The sequence below is a fragment of the Rutidosis leptorrhynchoides genome, chromosome 1, assembly GCF_046630445.1.
Source record: "Rutidosis leptorrhynchoides isolate AG116_Rl617_1_P2 chromosome 1, CSIRO_AGI_Rlap_v1, whole genome shotgun sequence".
Classification (NCBI taxonomy): Eukaryota; Viridiplantae; Streptophyta; class Magnoliopsida; order Asterales; family Asteraceae; genus Rutidosis; species Rutidosis leptorrhynchoides.
In genome coordinates, this window is record NC_092333.1 from 4,886,399 (window position 1) to 4,902,342 (window position 15,944).

Genomic DNA, 15,944 nt, shown 5'->3' on the forward strand with positions numbered 1-15,944 from the left:
CTCTCCTCACGGTTTTCTCTCTCTCTCCCCTCATCTCTCTATATTAAATATGCGCATGCTATAACAAAGTAATAATACGGAGTAATAAATCTATTGTTATTTCATTACCTTTGAGAACAATAATAAATAAATCACTTTAATTATCATATGAGATCTATTGGTTTTTCAACACCTTTTGAGATCAAGAATTTTTAATCAGTCAAACTGAAGGAGAAGCTTTTTTTGAGATCATGAAATAATTTTTATCAATGTGTTTGTAGATGGAAAAAATGGGAGAGGGAGAGAGAGAAATAAACGTGTAAATGAGAAATGAAGGAGAAGCTTTTTTTAATGGGTTCACAAGGGTATTTTAAGAAAGTGCTTGAAAATATATAAAATCCTTTCTCTACTACACTAAAAAGAAAACTATAAATGAGTGACAAATCAACTAATCACTACAACTATAACTATAGATCTTTGTCTATAACTATAGATCTTTGTCAGTTGGCATTAAGTTTTTTTCTGCAAATAAACTGGAGCTTCGGGTCAGTTATGGAATCCGTTTACCTTAACCAAGTCCCCAAGGCGATAACGGTAGAATCCTGCATAGTTAGTAGTCACAACTTCGTACTCTTCACCGATCTTGAATTCAGACAATGTTGTTATGGTACATATTATCAAACACAATTAGTATAAAAGATAAAAAAAATTGGTTTAAACAGTTACAATGAAAAAATACCTGCAAATGAATGTTAATTATTTTAATTAATTAGAATGACATCAATATAGTTACCATTTGTTGTAACGTTTGTTGTAGACTTCAGATTTTGGTTAGTTTTTGTTGACATGCCTCTTTGGCTACACAAGTAAAAATCCAGATCACATAACATATATCATATGTATGATGCGAATGTTGGTATTAAATTAATAAGCCAAAAAGATTGCATTAAATAGTATCGTTTTTGTTACCTGGCTGACTTTGTGCATAATGTACTTTATTGGTTGTTTGGCACATCAAAGTAATTTTCTGAAACATATCTGGGACGCCTGCCTCGGTTTTTACGTTGAGTACGTAAAGCCAGTAGAGTTATCAGAATTTGAAATACAACAAAAATGTTAATTTTGATGCGACCCCTGAGACATTGACTAACAGAGTTGATGCGATCCCTAGATTACAGCGGCATTCATTAGTTGATGTTAAGTTGATTTCAAGAAAAATGACGTATATATTATGCCTGGCATATGGGTCAGCTTGGGTCGGTTTGGGTAACGGGTCAAAATGGTTTTGAGTTGAAATGGGTCATAGGTCAAACGGTTTTAAACCATACTCATGAGGTAATTAGATGAGTTATACTAATAACACATGTGATCTATAAAAAATACCTGGTTAGCTTGTTGTATCTTTTTGTGTATGGTTGTTCGAGACATGACTCGAAATTTTCGAACAAATAAGTCATTGACCCGCGGTCACATGACATGTTGACCATGTAGTTTTTGTATACCATTGTACCTGGGAGAAAAATAGCAGCGCGTCTTGCTGTGGTTACTGCACACGATTTAAGTTCATCGTATTTACTAAGAATTGGCTCACAGTGCTAGATTAACATTTCTAATCAAACAACTTTAACAGGGAAATTACAGTATATTGACAAAACCTATGAACATATATTAGTTCCAACACACAATAAAATCAGGAAGACTAAATCTTAAATCATTACACGACTTCTTATTGCGTTAAATTCACAATAGAACTGACTGCAAATTGAGAAGTTTTTTTTAGCCAAGTACTGTTCTCTTAAACTCTATTGTTCTTTCCTTACTATATATAGATTACATGATGACAAAACAATGTTAAAAATGTTAATTTAAACAGAACAAAAGTCAACTTACTGAATAACAAAGTGAGATGAATCTTCTCTTATTAAAGTCAACCCACTAAATTAAAGATATCCCTACACAAGTAGAAAAACCATACTTATAATTAACGATTTAAGTTACTAAAGAACTTCACTAATAAGTAACCATACTCACCAAAAATACTAAAATTGTTATGTTCTGTACCTTGATATGAGATGACGACCCATGGTGCGACACTTGAAGAAGTCATCTTTCTTCTCATCTATGACCTACCATCAAAGCAATAAACCGAAGTAGACCCACTTTTGACATCTCAGTTTATTAGATCGAAGTAAAACACCAAGATACTTGATTTAACAATTATATTTACATATGACTCTGCTTGACAGTTTCAGTTTCTTTGAAAGCAGACAGGCTTCCAGTAATTTTTTTGGGAACATGTTCTACTCTTTCTGTCATTAAACCATATAATGAAGGAGTTAACAATTCAAACATAGAGAAATGTAAATTCATAAGGAAAATTCCATTGCAATGTAAGGCAGTAGATACAACATAGATATATGTACCTTCATAATTTGGTCCGAGACATGAGTGTCTTTGCTGTAACAATTTCCTATGATCACCAATTTATTTAGAATACCCGATCCTTCAATTCAACTTCGGTTCCCTTAGTTGAACATAGTGTGAACCCAAGAACACCATTGCATTCACATTCATGATTAACACAATATAAAAATAATGACATTGACATTCATGCTTAACAGAGTAATGGCATAATGCTACAACACATTTTGTCTAGCTATCTTATTAAACGGGATTTTAATGAAACATTAGAGGTAATCAATTTAATTAACAACCCTCAATGCAAACTCTAAATTTATACAACCTCACTGAGACAATTATATAAGCTGTCTAAATTTATATAACTGATGAAATGGCCCGTCCTAATCCATCTGGACGAATACATTATATTTGGTTACATTGCGAGGTACTTGACCTCTATATGATACATTTTACAAACATTGCATTCGTTTTTAAAAGACAAACTTTCATTACATCAAAGCTTGACGGCATGCATACCATTTCATAATATATCCAATTATAATTGACTTAGTAATAATCTTGATGAACTCGACGACTCGAATGCAACGTCTTTCGAAATATGTCATGAATGACTCCAAGTAATATCTCTAATATGAGCAAATGCACAGCGGAAGATTTCTTTCATACCTGAGAATAAACATGCTTTAAAGTGTCAACCAAAAAGGTTGGTGTATTCATTAGTTTAGCATAAATAATCATTTTCATCATTTTAATAGACCACAAGATTTTCATTTTCATTTCTCATAAATATACGTCACATGCATAGAGACAAAAATCATTCATATGGATTGAACACCTGGTAACCGACATTAACAAGATGCATATAAGAATATCCCTTATCATTCCGGGACATCCATCGAACATGATAAAACAACATCGAAGTACTAATGCATCCGATACTTTGGATGGGGTTTGTTAGGCCCAATAGATCTATCTTTAGGATCCGTGTCAATTAGTAGATCGGTTTACTAATTCTTAAGCTACCAAGCAAAAGGGGCATATTCGACTTCAATCATTCAACCATATAATGTAGTTTCGATTGCTTGTGTCTATTTCGTAAAAAATTTATAAAAGCGCATGTATTTTCAGTCCCAAAAATATATATTGCAAAAGCATTTAAAAAGGGAGTAATGAAACTCACTATACTGTATTTTGTAGTAAAAATACATATGACGACATTGCACAACTGAACAATGCAGGGTTGGCCTCGGATTCACGAACCTATATCAATTATATATATTAACACCCATAATTGTAATCGAACAAAATTTATATATTATTATTACTTGTTTTTTTAGTAAAATATATGTTTCATTAATAACTTAATTAACTACTTTTATTCTATACACTTTTAGATATATAATTAGTATTTATTATAAAAAAATTAATCTAGTTATGTTATATGTATTTGAACATATTTTTATATGATAAATATTTATTTGGTAAAATAATATTAATAATAATAATGAATAAAAAGTTATATCATTTTGTAATAATAATAATAATAATGTAACTAATAATAGTAAACTCAAGTTTAATGAAAATAATAATAATAATGATAATAATAATATTTTATTTTAAATTGTAACTTAATCATTTTCATAATATTATTTGTCTATATCCATCATGTTTGTAATCATCATAATAATAATGTTAATAATGTTAATAATAATAATGATAATAGTATTATCAATAATAATATGTTAATGATAATAAAAATATTAATACATAATACTTATAATAATAATAATGATAATAATTCTAATAATAATAATAATAATACTAATAAAAATAATAATAATAATAATATAGATGATAAGATTTATACCCTCATAATCATAATCATATTTCGTCAACGTTATCATCATCGAACGTCTCCTTAACATAGTCGTTTTTCATAATCATCATCAATCTTAAGTCAAATTTTCGAGTCCTCGCCATAAAATCATAAACTCGTCTTTATGATTGGAAGCATCATCATCATCTCATCATTATTATACATTTTCGATCACCATCATCATCTATCTATAACTTAATACTATCGATTATCATCACGTTTTTATGTAACAAGCATCATCATCTTAATTTGATTCAAAGAAGTCCAATTCTAAAAGTCTACTAACTCCACAAAGCCCAATACTAGCCTAGTTACCTTTAACCCTCACGGCCCAATTTGTATTAAGTTCAAAAGAAGCCCAAAAGTCTATACGATTCTAGTTCTGCCATAATCTTGTTCATCTCATCATCATTCATTAACATGTATCATCTAATATCTCATATCACCATCATCAATATTTTATGTATTATCAATTCATATCATCATCATCTTTAATCCTAATCGTATATCATCACTATTTTCTAATTATCACTATCATTTTTTCTCTCCTTCGTGATCTCTTATACATTATAACATATTGTTTATCCTCACTTTGTTTCATTTTGATTGAGCATTGAACAGATACAGAACAGGACAAGCAGTATGTGATGCCCAGTACAAAACCATCGTGTACGAATCATCAACAACAGGATCATTACAAGGTCAAATACTATATGTTGTTTCAAAATAAGCTGCATTCATAAATAAAGGTGACGTTTTAACCAACGTCAAATATTTAACAACCAAAAGTATGCTTCTACGAATAGCAAGAAATAATAGTACGTGACCCATAGGTCGTTACAAATACATCGTTTCAAAAGTAATATAGTTTGAATGCAAAATGAACGTTTCATGCAGTGACATCTCTAATAAGTGCGACAGGTGTCTACAAAGCATGACTAGTACAGCGGAAGCAAGCAAACCTTAAGCACCTGAGAAAAACATGCTTAAAAACGTCAACACAAAGGTTGGTGAGCTATAGTTTAAGTATAACATTAACGTAAGGTAGGCCACGAGATTTCAGTGCTTCAACAGCGTTTCAGAACAGTATGAAAAGTATATGTATAACCGTGGGCACTTGGTAACTAACTTAACGTTTATCACCCCCTAAAAGTACACTTGGCGAGTGCGTATGTTTACGAAGTATTAAACACCCGTTAAATGCTAGCGCTACTAGCCCTAGTGGGGATGTCAAACCCTATGGATCCATATCTAAGATTCGCGTTCGCCGGTTCAAAGACCAATGACTAAACGTTACCGAGCTAAGGGGAAGTTTATGCCGTTGAATAACCCACACATATATAAAGTTTAAGTACTCGTGACTAGTATGTAAAACGTAAAATGCACATGTATTCTCAGTTCCCAAAATAGTTAAAGTAAAAAGGGATGCTATAACTCACAGTGGAAAGTAGTAAAAGTCGATACGCGGGAATAGTAAGCAAGTGGTTGGTCCGAAAGGTCCTCAACCTAAGTCAAAAGTTACTAAATCAGTAAATCGTTCACAAAGGTTTAAATGTATGTAAATTAGGTCTTAGGTATCATCATCATTCATCATTAAACAAAAAGTCTAAAGTAAGTTTTAAGTCAAGACTAGGGTTTGAAACAAAGGCTGACTTCGTTCAGTCGCCACGGCCTCTATACAAACTAAAATGAGATGAGACCAGTGGCCATGGATCCGTATATGAGTCCACTAGAGGCAGACCAATTTCCAGAACCAAACTCGTCTTCGTTTGACCGTGGTGATGGTTTAAGTGCGAGTAGGTCAGAAATTTCAGCACAACGTTAATAGGGTGTAGTGACTTTCGGGAGGCCATAGATCCTAAATTGTAACTCGGATCAAGACTGTAAGACCCTGATTTCTATTTCAGGAAAATGGGACGCCGTCCAAGATTTGGGACGCCGTCCAGCAATGAAAGGTGGGACGCCGTCCAGGGTTTGGGACGCCGTCCAACATAACTGGCGGGCCAGCTGTTTTAATTAGTTTAAAAAGGGGCAAAATGGTAATTTCACTTGGGTGCCGGTTTGGAGCCTTCAAGGCTGATTCATTGATCACTTTGGATCATTTCTCACCAACCAAAAACACTCTCAACCTTATCTAGAGAGAGAAGAGAAGTTTAGAGAGAGAGAGGTGGATTTGGAGAGGAAGGAATCAATTCCTCGCAAAAGCTCGGGTTCTAAAGTTGTTCATCTCGCTCCTAGCTACGTTGTAGAGGTATTGGTAAGCTCAAACTCCGAATTTCATTTGTTAAATTTGATATTCAAGTTAGGGTTTTGAGTTAGTTTGTTGTGAAACCCTTTTAGGTGATTAAATGGGTTTATGGTGACTAGTTATTCTTGTCACTTGGCGGGTTTTGGGTCGGTTGACGATTTGGCCTTGTTTAGGGTTTGATGGTGAGTTTAATCACTAGGTTTAGTGATTATGGAAGTGTTGGAACACTTTTGGGTGTGTTTGGTTGCCTAATTTTGAAATGGGTCAAATTAGGGTTTTGGTGTCAAAATGGGTATGACACGTGTTTAACACTTGTGTTCGGGCGTAATCGGTGTGTTAGGACTATTTTCACTCGTGTTAGTGGATATTGGTTAGTTTGGGCGCGTTTCGTGCTTGGAAGTGCAAATGGGTCAAATTTGCACTAGGTGTCAATTGGGTTGGTTTGTAAGTCAACCCTAATTGTGTTGTTGTGTTTGTGATAATGAAATAGGTACTTTCCATTTGGCGCGTTGCGAATTACTTGGAAGCATTCATCAAGGCAACTAGGTGAGTGTTAATATCCTATGTACATATGTATGTGTAGGATGGGTGCGGGTCGGGTGAAGTGATTCTCGGCTATAGAGCTCACTTCACATATAGGTGGATTTGATGGACCTTTGTATGAGTCCAATTGGCACGGTTGTGCGTTTTGGTTGACCACCCTTGGCGAGGTACACGTTTGTGTGTACGTTATTACACGTGGTTGTGATTTGGATGTTATAACCCCAATGGCGAAGGGTTGATATTTTCGTGATGTGGATAACCCCGAAGTGTGGATTTTTACAATCCCGTGATAGTGGGTTTTGGTATTGGAGAAGTGAATCTCGTGTAGTTCGGATTCACGATGACGCGTGTAGTTCGATCATCTTATCAGAAATGAATCTCGTGTAGTTCAGATTCATGGTGACTCGTGTAGTTCGGTCATCTTATTGAAGTAGTAATCTCGTGTGGTTTCGGATTACTATGGCTCATGTAGTTCGGCCAACCTCGATGTCGTGTTATTGAAGATAGCAGTCTCGTGTGTAGGCGGATTTACTAAGGCTCGTGTAGTTCGGCCAATCTTCATTGTGGTATTTGGTTCTCGGTATTTGGGTTAAGGGGTTAACCCTGGGTCGTTTTTATATATTGTTATATATATATATATATATATATATATATATATATATATATATATATATATATATATATATATATATATTTGTATTATCTTGATGTAGCTAACCCTCCGGGTGTAGCTTCTTGGCGTTGTTCACATTGTCGTGGGTGAACTTACCTTATTTGTTGGCTTTGTTAGCTCGTTGCTTAGTGTTTGTACGGTATGCTTAGACTAGCTTGCTTTATGCTTGGATGCTCCGGTATGCGGTATTTTTTTATCTGTGTGGCGTATCCATTGTATGCATATATATGTATGTAGTATATTATCATTCACTAAGCATTAGCTTACCCTCTCGTTGTTGACTTTTTTATAGATTTGCAAGGATATAGAGGATCGGGTAAGCGGGAATTAGTGAACTTGCGTAGTTTGCTTTAGAAGACTTGCTTTTGGATTTGATTAGGATTGGGTAGCGTATCCCCAATTCCATGCTCGGTCTTTATTTAATGTTAAAATTAATGTGGCCGAAAACTCGTAGTTTTGTACGAAAGTTGTAAAACGGTCGATGTGGGCCCAGTGTCGTAAAACTCGGTTTTTATTATGGAAAACTCTTAGTTTTAATTATTATAACATATTGCGAAAGCGTTTTGGTTTAAAAGTGTCGGGAAGCGGGTTTTCCGTCCGCGTGTAAATGTAAAGCTGAACAGAATTTTGCAGTTGTTCTGGACGCCATCCCAGATGGCTGGACGCCGTCCCAGTCTTCAGAACTGGACGCCGTCCAGATAGCTGGACGCCGTCCAGATGTGCTGCTCCAGAATTTTTTTTTTATGACACGTTTTTGGTCGGATAACGGGTTGGGTTGTTACAAGTGGTATCAAAGCATGGTCTAAGGGATTTAGGTGACTTGAGATAGGTGCCTAGACTTAGACTTTTGTGTGTGCTTAATTTGTTGCGGGACTTGTAGGAGTACGGGTCGGAATAGGTTATAGTTAGTGCCTTGTTTGTAGGTGGACTAACGTTTATATTAGTAATGCGGATATTATTAATATATTATTGTGTTGTGATAATAATTCTCGCGTGTTTTTATATCGCGTAGAATTTTGTTTGCGTTTGTTTATATCATCGAGCGAGGTGGTCGTTGTACTAACGAGTTGATACGGCGTGTGTGCGTAATAAGGACTTGCAAACCTTATTACGGGTGCAAATCGTGTCTAACAAGTGACGTACGACGAGTGTTTAGCAAGATGGGGCGATGTTATGTGTATAACTTTATACATTCGTGATCTAATCGCTTTGCATTTCTTAGAATGGCAACGGGAAATGGGATCGAGACGAACGACGTGGTATTTAACAATAGAGTTGCGGCCGCTGTTGCGGAGCAAATGAGTGCATTTCGAGAAGAAATAGATAGGAGGTATTCCGAATTTCGAAATAGTGGTGAAATGGAGCATTGTCTTAAGAGCTTCATGAGAACTAAACCTCCGATGTATGACGGGAAACCGGATCCTTTGGTTAGCACCACATGGATTTCGGATGTTGAAGGGTGTTTTCGTACTATTGAATGCCCTCCCGAGAAAAAGACGAGACTCACTACTAGTTTGTTGCGGGGTAGGGCGAAGGATTGGTTGGATGGTAAGATTGATCTTATCGGCGGTGAAGCGTTTATGGCATTATCGTGGGACGAGTTTAGGAAGGAATTCTTCGAGGAGTTCCGGACTTCGGTCGACTTGTCGGAATTGCGTAATGAGTTGCGAAATTTGCAACAGGGTTCTATGGATTTGAATACTCTCAAGACGACCTTTATGGCGAAGGCTCGTTTTTGCCCGGAGTATTTGGGGAATGATCGTTTGTTGATGGAGGATTTCTATCAGACTTTGAATGATGACTTGAAGAGTAGTATAGCCGGGGTTACGCGAAGTCGTTTGCGGAATTATTCGCGGTGGCTAGAGGTTTTGAGTCGTATTCGCGATCGAAGATTGGTGAACCTTCAAGTGAGAGAAGGGTTGTTTCGTATGGTGCTCCAAGTAAGAGGACTAAGGGTCCGAGTGTGAGCACGGGTGGTACACGGACGAGTATATCAGATTCTAGTGCGTCTAGGTGTTATAATTGTGGCGTGAGGGGTCACAAGTCTTGGGAATGTTCGGTGCCAAGGGGTGATGGCATGGTGTGCTTCCATTGCCAAGAAGAAGGACATCGTAAGTAAGAGTGTCCCAAGTTAGCGGGGACAGGTGCGGCAAGGAGACGTTAAGGTACGTTTCATTTTAATAAATATGTCCTTTGATTATTTATTATGTGCCGTTGAGTTGAGTTTATTAGATGCATTATGTTGTGCATGTTATTGATATGGGTGACGTTCCTAATGGAAGTACCCTATGGTGACGTTTCGATTGTCGGGCGAAGGGCGTAAGACTTGGTGCAACCAAGCATTCCTTAGTATTGGGAATTGTTTCTACCAAGCCATATGTGTGGGCTTCGGTGTTCGGATATTAAGCACGTGTTCGCATTTGTGTTGAATTGATGAACCTCGAGGTTCGACGGGTGGTTAAAACCCTTGAGATCGAGAGTTTTGGATCTCGATGTATGTTGGTAAAGGAGTCTACGTGACGCGACATTAGGTGCCTCTTTTATACCTACTAGCGTGGTGTTCGACTCCGATGGTGTTGAGGTTACATTGTACTTAGGGTACCGGAGAAACCCGTAGGTACATGAGTGACTAGGTGGGAATTTGACAAACTATAGCAATTGGATGATTGCGGAATTAAAGTTTGTGTAATTGTGGTACACTTTTCGTTCGAAGTGTTTAGGGAGTGATTGAAATCTTTCGTGTTCTCAAGGTTGGGGCAAGATGTGGTGATGGGTCGTGTGAGCCCAATTGTTGGTAAAGTCTACCTTTGGTAGCATTGTACAGTTGTACGAGTTGTGATATTAGAACGTGGTTCCAAGTGGGGGAGTTACACTCCCACACGAGGAAGTCTTAGTGTGAGATTTCGGGTGATGCTTTTGGTAGATCCGAAAAAATGTTGTCGAGACCTGGTTTTGGTCGATTTGTGGTAGAGTACAATTTCGGATAAATTGTACTTATGGTTTGGATTTGAATTATCACCGAGGTGGTAATGTGGTAAGTCTCGTTGAGAGATAATGGACGTGATTGACGAGCAAGGTGAAATCCTTCGGTTAAGGGAGGTGTGTGTAGGATTCTCTTCTAGAGAATTATTGTTTTGTGCCTATGTTTGATATAGGTGGTTCTTGATCGAGTGTGTGAATGGTTAGTGGTATCCGTTAGGATTCACTATGGCGTAGCAGAGCGCGATGTTACGCTACTCGTCGTTCGAGGCCAAAAGGGCGTTGATTGATGAAGCATGACCTTTAGGGTCTGCTGACTTCATCATGGTTGGTGATTGATGAAGCATGACCTTTAGGGTCTGCTAACTTCATCATGGGAGTATGTGATTGGTGGAGCATGACCTTTAGGGTCCGCTGACTTCATCATGAGCGAGGTGTTATATCAGTGAAGCATGACTTTCGGAGTCCGCTGACTTCGTCCGGTGTTGAGATTGGTGAAGCATGACCTTCGGGGTCCGCTGACTTCATCCTGGGATTATTGATTGGTGGAGCATGACCTTCGGGGTCCGCTGACTTCATCATGGTAGTGGATCGCGTGTGGTTTCGGATTCACGATGACGCGTGTGGTTTCGGTCATCTTATTGTGGAAGTGGATCTCGTGTAGTTCGGATTCACAAATGACTCGTGTGGTTTCGGTCATTGTATTGAGGAGTGAGTCTCGTGTAGTTCGGATTCACAAATTACTCGTGTAGTTCGGTCATTCCTCGGGGATAGTGACTCTCGTGTAGTTCGGATTCACTATGGCGCGTGTAGTTCGGCCAATCCCGTTTGTTGTTGTGGTGAAGGTAGTGAGTCGCGTGTAGTTCGGATTCACTAAGGCGCGTGTATTTTCGGCCAGCCTTCATGTTGTTTGATCTATTGGTTGTTTTATACACCAATGGTGGGGTCGTAAGGACCATGTCGTGTGATCTATTGGGTGTTTGATACACCAATGGTGGGTCGTAAGGACCATGTTGCAGGAACTATCGGTTGTTTTATACACCGATGGTGGGGTCGTGCGGACCATGTTGTATGATTAGTGATGCGATAGCCGTGTTTCGCTCACATGTTAATACGGGTGTGACAGTAGTCGATTTTGTACACCTTGGGATTAGCGTTGCCATAGTCGTTTGGGCGCTATCGGTTTTAACCGATTGGATTATGATGTTACGGTAGTTGCGTATTGGTCGTATTGCGCACTACAAGGGATGTTTAGCGGTAAGTGTTATTCGTAGGGATTCGTTAGGATTGGTCTTCATCGTTTCGGGTTGCTGACCTTAGGTTGTGACTTGGTTACTTTAGCATTGTACTTGGTAATGGTACGCTAGAGGTTTGATATCTCGGTCAGAGATTGGAGGAGTTTTCCCGATGCGAGGGATTGAGCATGGTTTTAGTGCTCGAATTGTGATTTGATAAATCGTGTGTGACGATTTTAGTTGTTAAAGGTGATTCATTGGGAAGAATTGCTTGGGAAAGTTGGATTGGGACTTATGTTGAGGACCCTTGAGTGTGGTTCGTACGGTTAAGTGACGAGGATCATGAGGACGTGATCGATTCTAAGTGGGGGAGAGTTGTAAGACCCTGATTTCTGTTTCAGGCAAATGGGATGCCGTCCAAGATTTGGGACGCCGTCCAGCAATGAAAGGTGGGACGCCGTCCAGGGTTTGGGAAGCCGTCCAACATAACTGGCGGGCCAACTGTTTTAATTAGTTTAAAAAGGGGCAAAATGGTAATTTCACTTGGGTGCCGGTTTGGAGCCTTCAAGGCTGATTCATTGATCACTTTGGATCATTTCTCACCAACCAAAAACACTCTCAACCTTATCTAGAGAGAGAAGAGAAGTTTAGAGAGAGAGAGGTGGATTTGGAGAGGAAGGAATCGATTCCTCGCAAAAGCTCGGGTTCTAAAGTTGTTCATCTCGCTCCTAGCTACGTTGTGGTGGTATTGGTAAGCTCAAACTCCGAATTTCATTTGTTAAATTTGATATTCAAGTTAGGGTTTTGAGTTAGTTTGTTGTGAAACCCTTTTAGGTGATGAAATAGGTTTATGGTGACTAGTTATTCTTGTCACTTGGCTGGTTTTGGGTCGGTTGACGATTTGGCCTTGTTTAGGGTTTGATGGTGAGTTTAATCACTAGGTTTAGTGATTATGGAAGTGTTGGAACACTTTTGGGTGTGTTTGGTTGCCTAATTTTGAAATGGGTCAAATTAGGGTTTTGGTGTCAAAATGGTATGACACGTGTTTAACACTTGTGTTCGGGCGTAATCGGTGTGTTAGGACCATTTTCACTCGTGTTAGTGGATATTGGTTAGTTTGGGCGCGTTTCGTGCTTGGAAGTGCAAATGGGTCGAATTTGCACTAGGTGTCAATTGGGTTGGTTTGTAAGTCAACCCTAATTGTGTTGTTCTGTTTGTGATAATGAAATAGGTACTTTCCATTTGGCGCGTTGCGGATTACTTGGAAGCATTCATCAAGGCGACTATGTGAGTGTTAATATCCTATGTACATATGTATGTGTAGGATGGGTGCGGGTCGGGTGAAGTGATTCTCGGCTATAGAGCTCACTTCACATATAGGTGGATTTGATGGACCTTTGTATGAGTCCAATTGGCACGGTTGTGCGTTTTGGTTGACCACCCTTGGCGAGGTACACGTTTGTGTGTACGTTATTACACGTGGTTGTGATTTGGATGTTATAACCCCAATGGCGAAGGGTTGATATTGTCGTGATGTGGATAACCCCGAAGTGGTGGATTTTTACAATCCCGTGATCGTGGGTTTTGGTATTGGAGAAGTGAATCTCTTGTAGTTCGGATTCACGATGACGCGTGTAGTTCGGTCATCTTATCGGAAATGAATCTCGTGTAGTTCGGATTCATGGTGACTCGTGTAGTTCGGTCATCTTATTGAGGTAGTAATCTCGTGTGGTTTCGGATTACTATGGCTCGTGTAGTTCGGCCAACCTCGATGTCGTGTTATTGAAGATAGCAGTCTCGTGTGTAGGCGGATTTACTAAGGCTCGTGTAGTTCAGCCAATCTTCATTGTGGTATTCGGTTCTCGGTATTTGGGTTAAGGGGTTAACCCTGGGTCATTTTTATATATTGTTATATATATATATATATATATATATATATATATATATATATATATATATATATATATATATATATATATATATATTGTTGTATTATCTTGATGTAGCTAACCCTCCGGGTGTAGCTTCTTGGCGTTGTTCACATCGTCGTGGGTGAACTTACCTTATTTGTTGGCTTTGTTAGCTCGTTGCTTAGTATTTGTACGGTATGCTTAAACTAGCTTGCTTTATGCTTGGATGCTCCGGTATGCGGTATTTTTTTATTTGTGTGGCGTATCCATTTTATGCATATATATGTATGTAGTATATTATCATTCACTAAGCATTAGCTTACCCTCTCGTTGTAGACTTTTTTATAGATTTGCAAGGATGCGGAGGATCGGGTAAGCGGGAATTAGTGGACTTGCGTAGTTTGCTTTAGAAGACTTGCTTTTGGATTTGATTAGGATTGGGTAGCGTATCCCCAATCCCATGCTCGGTCTTTATTTAATGTTAAAATTAATGTGGTCGAAAACTCGTAGTTTTGTACGAAAGTTGTAAAACGGTCGATGTGGGCCCGGTGTCGTAAAACTCGGTTTTTATTATGGAAAACTCTTAGTTTTAATTATTATAACATGTTGCGAAAGCGTTTTGGTTTAAAAGTGTCGGGAAGCGGGTTTTCCGCCCGCGTGTAAATGTAAAGCTGAACAGAATTTTACAGTTGTTCTGGACGCCATCCCAGATGGCTGGACGCCGTCCCAGTCTTCAGAACTGGACGCCGTCCAGATAGCTGGACGCCGTCCAGATGTGCTGGTCCAGAAAAAAAAAAATTATGACACGTTTTTGGTCGGATAACGGGTTGGGATGTTACAAAGACGAGGTCTAAACGGAAAATCATCTACTCGAACCGAACTAACTGAAAATCAACTTTACAGTAGGCCAGGTAGTCTGATAAGTGCCAGAAACAGTAGCTAAAGGTGTAACGGTGGGTTCTTGGTGCTTGATGCTCATCACGGTTCTCATCCTTGATGCGTATAGCGTCAAGTGTAGAACTCGTTGATGGGTTTGCATCATCTTAACCAAGGTTTGACCATCATAACACTAGTGTAAGTCTAAGATAAGTTGCACAACTCACTTAAGAGTTGCATGTAGTTTGATGAACCAAAGTTACATCAAGATCTTAGATCCGACACATATATGAGTTCTACTAATATTAAGCTACAACTTGAAAGTAAACTAAATAATCAAGATCATAAGTTGTAGAACATAGTTCTTAGTTAGATCTTAAAGATCCTAGAATAGAAAGTCTAGATCTAGTGTTCTTAAGTTAGATCCTAAGTTATAATACTTGGATCTTTACTTTAATGAAACCATAAGTTATGAAACTTAGATTTTCATCTTGAAAAGTGTATGTAAGCTCATAAGCTCTTGTTTACAACAAAATTAGAAGACCATAAGCTATAGAAACTTAGATCCAACACAAGTATATGAAGTTATAACTAGAAAGTTATACTTCCATGTTCTTGAACTTACAAAGTTAACTTTGGTTCAAGAAAAATGAGATCAAGATTAACTAGTAACACTTGACCAAAATAACAACATCGCAAACTTTAAAGTACTTACAAAAGAAGGAAATAAACTAAAGTACAAGTATTATGTTCATGTTTTGTTTCATACTTAGGAAGATTTAAATCAAAGTTTGAATCTTAGGATTTAAGTCTACAAACATGAACACAAGTATGATAATGAAACTTATGAACTTTAAATCTTGAAAACATTTAAATGTAGAACCATAAACTAACAAGTTTAGATTCTTGTTCTTGGTTCTTCATCAAACAAAAGATGGAAGAAAACAAGATTTATGAAGATACAAACTAACAAGTTTGATCTTTAATCAACACAACAACAAGTAACTAGTAAATGATGATGATGGAACTTGAATTTAAAAGAAAGAAAATAAGTTTATTACTTACAAAGTTTTGAGAGAAAAAAGAGAGAAAAAGAGTGCAAGTAAGTATGTGTGTGTAAAAGTGAAGTGAACTAGCAAATAAGTATCAAGAAAAATTGAAAATGGAACTCTCCCCATGGAGCCCTAAGTGGACGGTTTTCTCA

At 37.8% G+C, this 15,944-nt stretch overlaps 1 long non-coding RNA gene across 3 annotated transcripts in view; it reads right to left on the reverse strand.

Moving 5' to 3' along the window:
- Positions 1 to 484: 484 nt before the first annotated feature.
- The window catches only part of LOC139855487 (uncharacterized), a 46,998-nt gene continuing 31,538 nt past the window's right edge, over positions 485 to 15,944 (reverse strand). The window contains exons 1-5 of one of the 3 annotated variants that reach the window (XR_011761468.1): positions 2,403 to 2,542; positions 2,207 to 2,288; positions 2,041 to 2,105; positions 949 to 1,931; positions 485 to 837 (exon numbers count right to left, since the gene is read on the reverse strand). This is a non-coding gene — a long non-coding RNA (uncharacterized lncRNA). Of the gene's footprint in view, positions 1,932 to 2,040; positions 2,106 to 2,206; positions 2,289 to 2,402; positions 2,543 to 15,944 lie in introns of those variants that run through there. The other 2 variants (XR_011761469.1, XR_011761467.1) reach the window with 2 other exon arrangements.